Raw genomic sequence first — 7,500 nt, forward strand, 5'->3', positions numbered from 1 at the left:
TAGAGCCTTACGAAGCTCGGGCCTCTTGTGTTTTGGATGATTTACCATACGTCTGTCTGAATAAAGCTAGGCAAAGGCACCATAGCACAGTATATTTGTCTCTCTTCAAAGTGTTCCAACTTCAACGTGAGTCAAACTGTTGGGATGAGAGTGGCAGAAGATCACATGAAGTTGACAGAAGCGTTGGCATTTCTAAAACAACAATGAAGTTGTCGTTGCGGAGACGCAAAGAGAACAGATTATTTGACCTCTCCAGGAGAAGACAAGCACGCAAAATCCACCAAGAATGTGGGCAAATGCTAGAGAATGCAAACAAATTCTTTCACAAATGCAGTGTCAATAAAAGACACAAGAGCTAACGCAACGCTTGCACAAAAGGAGCACTTCGTCACAGCAGATGACGAATGTCTAAGAGACATCCTTATTGATAATCTTGTATCTTTTAATATCTATATTCGAATGTGGGAGGTTATGTTTAAACGTTCATGTCACAATAATTCTTATGTCCTCCCTTACATAAATTCCATAACGTAAACGCTACCCCATATGGCATATATATGTAAACAGTTATCTAAATACTTCGATTATGTCTAGATTTTTTCATTTGTCTTTCTATTAACATCGTGTTTATCGATCTTAAGGATACTATCGTTTCAAAATTATGATTTCAACATCATGCTGAAGACAAAAGACCAGGAAGAGAGTCGAGAATATTACACTATAGTGCCTTTCCCTACATTGTTCTCAGACCTACGTTACTTATCCGAAACACAGCCAGAGTTGTTGACGAGAAACAGACTTCATAATGTTTCATAACATACGGAATAGTTGCCAGGTAGTTCCATAAAGGCCGGGTCAGGTTTAAGCGTCCTCAAGATCTTACGAAGGTGTCAATAACCCGCTTGTATCAAAAATGAAATTAAGCTCAGTACTGGAATAACGAATGTCGTCTCCCAAAACAGCAATGTCAAACTCCATGTCTCTTCAATTACTTGTCAAAACACGTTCACCTGATCCCTGCACGAGGTATTATATAACTTATGGACTTTTTTTACGTAGTCAATACTGAATGGACACGAGTGACACATCTTTTTTATGATTCGAAACTAAACCCCACTCAAATAAGAACACTGGTAATTTTAATCATCTACTCCACCTCTATGCAACCATTCTTAAATCTCCTCTTATTATCCTCTATGATTCCACCTCTTTGGCGTGATATTTCCCACTAAGGATAGACGCGTTGGCTACTAAAGATTACTAGAAATTACATTGACTACCACCAGACGATTTTATTCAGCTGAAGAACAGGTCAGGTCGAGATTGAGTCTCGATCGTTTGAGACTGTTTTGTCTCGAGTTGGTCTCTTCACCAATTAGAATTGACTAGGCTCGATCATAAAAAGGCCTGTAGAAGGCGTTATAGGTCTGAAGGAGTTAACCTAATTCATAGTAAGAAGTGTGTTCGTTACTCGCGCAAGAAATCCATCTCCTCTTGTCATTTTCTTCTCCGCTAAGGGGGACACTTCCCCATATCCATGACACTCCCCTCTTGCTCTCTTTCCCACTTCCTTCCTCTCCCTTCCCCTCTCCCTCTCCCCATCCCCCCTCCATCGCCTTCCCTTTCCTTTCCTTTCCCCTTAACCATTTTTCCTCCCGCTCTAGCTTTTCATTTACCTCGCCCTCTCTTCCCCACTTTTCTCTCCCCTCTCCCTTCTTCCTAATCTTATCCCTCTGTCTCTTCCTTGTTTCTCTGAATCTTTCCATATCCCTCCCCATCTGTCACTCCCACTCTCCCTCCTCCCTCTACCTCCTCCCCCTTTCCCTCCTCTCCTCCCCCTCCCCCTCTCTCCTTCCTCCCTCCTCTCCCTCCTCCCCTCTCCCGTCCCCCCTCTCCCATCTCCCCGTCGGTCTTCCTGTCTCCTATTGACCCAAGCGTCTCGACGAAGACAAGACGAACAATTCAGAGGGGTGATTGGGCGAGGTCGATTGGCAGAATCAGGTTGAGGGTATTGGCACAGGATTAGGTCACGCCGAACCCAATCCACTCTCCTGCTCCCCATCCATTGCCCTAGTCTGCTTCTTACTTCTCTCATCTTTTGTCTTCTTCCTTCGCGTCACTCTTACCTTTGCTCTCCATTCTGAATACGAGATTTGTGTGATCTATATGCAGTCGAAATCTTATGCTATGATGCTGATTAACCCTACTCTTTGTGGTATGCTTCATTAAATATAAAAAAGTCGCATAAAAAAAGGGTCAGATAAAAAAAAAAAAAACTAACCAAAGTTAATCTAACCTAGCAAACATGGCCTAAGGTAGTCTAACCTGTATAAATCTAACCTAATCTAATAACTTATTTTAACTCAGAATAGGTTAACCTAGTCTAGAATAATCTAACGTAGCCTACCCATCCTATCATACCCTACCCTAAATAGTATAGCCTAACCTAGCCTAATCTAATCTAACCTAGAAGGCCTAACCTAGCCTATCCTAACCAAACATAGCATAGGCTAACCTGACATAACCTAAACTAACCTACCTATTTTTTCCTGCGTTATTTCTCGTTCAAACTCAGACTACCAGTTGATGAGGACATTTCCAGAAGTGCTTGGGAATTAACAGAAATTTTCGAGGATAAAAGTCGAAAAAGGAGGAGGAGTACACAACATTGGAAATGCTAACAATTGTGAACATAAGGCCATGTGAAATACAGCTAAATGTAAGTACAGATTGACCAACGGGCGTGCAGTGGCTCTTAGGACATAACTCATCAAATGCTCGTTTGCTCAGCCAGGCAGTTTGCCCATATCTTTTTATTGGTTTCCTAGACGCATAAAAATAATCATACTAATTTTTCGTACCTTAGCTCTCTATGTACTCAGCTTAGCTCCAACTTGAATGTTTCAAAAATCTATTTTTGTCGCTCAATCTTTGCGTATTCTTGTCAGTTCTGCTATTCCATGCTTCACGTTCTTGCCTAGATTCACTGTCAAATATTTTGTTTCTGGAATAATTTTTATTTTTCCACTTACCTCTCTGAGCGCTGTCCACTAACATGCTACTAATCATTCATTCAACAAAATGTGTCTTAATCATTTCCTTTTCTCTTATTTACTTTTTTCGCAAAATTTTGTTTCCATCTTTCTTGCATTATCTTACTTTGAAATTTTGAAACTTTCCTCCTATATGATTTATAAGTTTCAATTTACGAGTTTTATGAATTATAAGTTAAACTTAAGTGTTTTATTCCAACTGCCGATAAAATACCTTATTTACCTAAATGAAAAACATTGCAATGAGAAATCCTCCTCCAAAGGCTCTGTCCTTCAATCATATATATATATATATATATATATATATATATATATATATATATATGTATGTATATATATATATATATATATATATATATATATATATATATATATATATATATATCCGTTTTGCTTTTGATACCGTTCACCATGAAAGACTGCCTACTAAATTAGCTTCAAACGGAGTGAGTAGTAGCCTATTAAGTTGGATTAGTAATTGGTTGAATGATCGAAAACAAAGAGTTGTTTTAAATGGCAAAACCTCTAGAGAGAAAAATGTTACGAGTGAGGTTCCTCAGGGTTCCGTTCTTAAGCCACTTCTGTTCATAGTACATATAAATGATATAGACCATGAACTAAAATATTTTGTCTCCAAATTTGCTGATGATACAAAACTGTTCGGAATGGCAAATAATCATATAAATCAATTAGATATTCAAGAAGATTTAGATGAATTACAGCAATGATCTGAAAAGTGGCTATTGAAATTTAACACAAGTAAATGCAAGGCTATGCACATAGGTAAAAATAATAGTAAGTACAAGTTATTTAGAAATTCTTTAATAAAAATGCAGAGTGAAAAAGATCTCGGCGTAATTATCAGTAACAATCTCAAATCATCTAAGCAATGCATTTCAGGCTCTGAGAAAGCAAACAAGATTCTAGGACTGATTGCACGATCTTTTTGCTTCAAAAGTTCATCCCTCATTAACAAGCTATATAAATCGTTAGTTTGTCCATATTTAGAATATGCTGTTTCCGTATGGTCACCGAATCTCATTAAAGACATTGACAAATTGGAAAAAGTACAACGGTGAGCCACAAAACTGATTCCAGATATCAAAATAGATTATACAAAAATCGACTAAAACCTATGAATCTGTTTTCCCTAAAAAAGCATAGATTCAGAAGTGACTTGGTACAGGTCTTTAAAATACTAAAGGGAATTGACATAAAAAGTGACACAATTTTCACACTGAATGAGAATCCGACAAGAAATAATGGTCTCAAACTGTCAGGAAATAGATTTAATTTGGAAGTGGATATAAACAACTTTGCCAACCGTGTAGTTAATGAATGGAACAAACTTCCTGCAAAGGCAATACAATGGAGTTCAGTTCGAAGCTGTAAGAATCATTTAGATAAACATCTAAGCAAGATGCTGTAAAGACTGCCATTTATTCTATATTATTTCTTTATTTGTTTGTTATTATTTGTTTGTTTATTATTTGCTTGATTTTTATCTATTACACTGGTCAACAGCAATTTTTCATCAGGGATTTTATGTGGTGTTTAATATGTAGTTTTGTCCGCTGATTTCGAAAATGTAATCGGTTTCCTTCTATCAGGCACAATTTTTCTGATGAGATAAGAGAGGCATATAACGCCGATCAGGATCATCGCTACATGTAATCGTCTTATACAGGCAAGTTCTGATTGGCATTTTATAACCAATTGTGTACATTATGTAATTTCATGTTCATCGTTATGATTTTGGATAGCTGAGTTGAGCATTTTTCACAAAAATCATATGAACCGGGGGTTTCTAGCGTCCAGAGTAAGCCACTTGTAAACCCAGAAAATGTTCTCCTTCCCCCTCTTCACATAAAGCTTGGCCTCATGAAACAATTCGTGAAGACACTTGCCAGGAAAAACTCTGAAAGTTTTGAATACGTGAAGGCTAAGTTTACAAAAATCACTGAGGTAAAACTGAAGGAAGGCGTATTTGTAGGTCCGCAGATAAAGGAACTCCTGAAGGACAACAACTTCCTCACAACACTGGATGAGACTGAGCTTAAAGCCTGGGAATCTTTCAAATGGCTCTGTGAAAACTTCCTAGGCAACAAGAAATCTCCAGAGTTTAGAAATGGCGTGAAATGTCTTCTAGACTCCTATGCTGCAATGGGCTGTCGGATGTCACTGAAAGTACATTTTCTTGATTCACACCGGGACTTTTTTCCAGAAAACCTTGGGGCAGTATCTGATGAGCAAGGGGAACGCTTCCATCAAGATATTGCATCAATGGAACAACGGTATCAAGGATTTTGGAATGCAGGAATGTTAGCTGACTACTGCTGGATGTTATACAGGGATGACCCTCAGAAAAAACACCAAAGAAATTCCAAATCTCAAAAATTTTAAGTGGTAATCCTTTAGAGTACATTCTAACTTTGTTTTGTGCAAAACAGTTTTGATTTTGTACACTAAAATGCCATGGAAGTGTCATATCTTGTATTCAATATACCTTATAGATATGCTTTACATTCCCTGTACTTTAAAATAACAGGTATCTGTAACATTTAAATGTGACCTGATAGGGAAAAACGGACTTCAGATTCTTAATCAGCATAAAAAATTAACACAAAAAAGTTAGTTTGCAACTCTGATGATTAAAAAAAGTTTCATTTTGTTGACTAGTGTTATTAGTTATCTGTCAATTTATTGTTATTTACTATTTACCTGTTTGTGTATTATTTTACTATAACCATACATTTATTTATCTTGTTATTGATATTATTATAATTTCTTTTTCTTTTTCTTTTATTCATCATTATTATATATCTTTTTCCGTATCCGACCGGTTGACATGCTCCTCCTTTGTAATCCTTTGTAATCTTTTACAGGGGTACTAAGATAGCTAACGAATAATTGCTTAAACATTTAAATCTACAGAGAGAGAAAATAACTATGTGTAGCATCACTGTACATTGTTTTTTATGTTAAAGCTTAAATGATTAATAAAGTTATTACATTTTGAACCATTTGATATCCATTGCGGTGCCATTGTATATCTAATTAATCTTCGCATATCACCATTATATATTCTGTGTCAGGTTAATGGGGATACGGGTCGATGGTCTGATGACTCTCGGGATACGTAACTGGAGAAAAACTGAGAACCTTTGGATTAGATCTCCTTACTCTTTTTTAATCTGACCCTCTGGTATCGAAAAATCACATCCTTCTAACGACAGGAAGGTAAATTAAAAATCTAAACATAGAAAAGTTGTCTCCACGTTGGGAGGCTGGGTATGAAGTCACATTCAGCAGGCATCACATGACGTCCCTCTCCAGATTCGAAATCATAAAACGTCTGAGGATGCGTGACATTATGTCGATTCCAAAAACATTTCCAAGAAGGCTTTGCCTTGAGTTGTAGAAATATACAACGGTCTGGCAGCGTGTTGAAGCAGAGAAAGCTTTGACATTTTATTGTGATGGAGATATTTGGCACAATTTCTAAAAAAAAAATAACTAATATTATATCCTGAAACTGGTTAGCCGTGGCTGAAATAAAGGGGAAGCAACAAGTAAGGAAGAGGGGAGAAGCTGGGACAAGAAAGGAAGAACGAAGGGGATAAGACGAGAAGGAATGAGGGAAGACGCTAGTGGAGAGGCGGGAGGAGGGAAGGAGTAAAGGAAGATAGAGAGAGAAGCTAGGACAAGATTTGGAGGGAGAAGGGGAGAAACTGAAACATGATGGGGAGAAGGTAAGGGAGATGCTGGAATAAGAAAGGATGGAGAGAAAGGAGAAGCTGGGAACAGTTGGGGAAGAAAGAAAGGAGATTATAGAGCTGAATAGGAAGGTGGAGAAGAGATAGGGAGGAAAGAAAGAACATGGAACTAAATGAGGAGTAAGGGGAGAAATTGGGATAAGATGAAAAAGAGGGAGGGGAAATGGCGGAACAAGACTGAAAGAATTAAGATGGATCGATCATTATGGTGTGCTTCAGATGGTTAGGGCTCGAAAAAGACACCTTGGTCTTCTATTTTATACGAGATAATGGGACAGAACCAGGCTTTTACCGGCCTGAATAGGTCAAAGTGAATCGGTTTATGCATTTTCCCATGAGGAACGATTTGAGGAAAATATAACTTAATCCTGAAAGAGGTTGTGGAAGAGCCGCCCCCTTTCCCGAAGCCAATAGTAAGAATGGCTGGCTGGAGAGCCGTCAGCCCCCCCCCCCTCCCCCAACACACACACCCAAAAGTCATTGTAGTCCTATTATTTTAGCACTGTATTTATCACCTTTAAATATCGTAAAGTAGGCCTGAGGCTTCGTTTCGTATGTCTGAAAGTTCGTAAGTCTAATGTTCGTGTGTAGAATATCGTCTGTGGTACAATTTCACGTGCATTATGTACATTTCGAGGACATGACAAGAAAGAAACTAAAAATATATCCAT

Source organism: Oratosquilla oratoria, chromosome 2, assembly GCF_046742065.1.
Source record: "Oratosquilla oratoria isolate Oo_2021 chromosome 2, ASM4674206v1, whole genome shotgun sequence".
NCBI lineage: Eukaryota > Metazoa > Arthropoda > Malacostraca > Stomatopoda > Squillidae > Oratosquilla > Oratosquilla oratoria.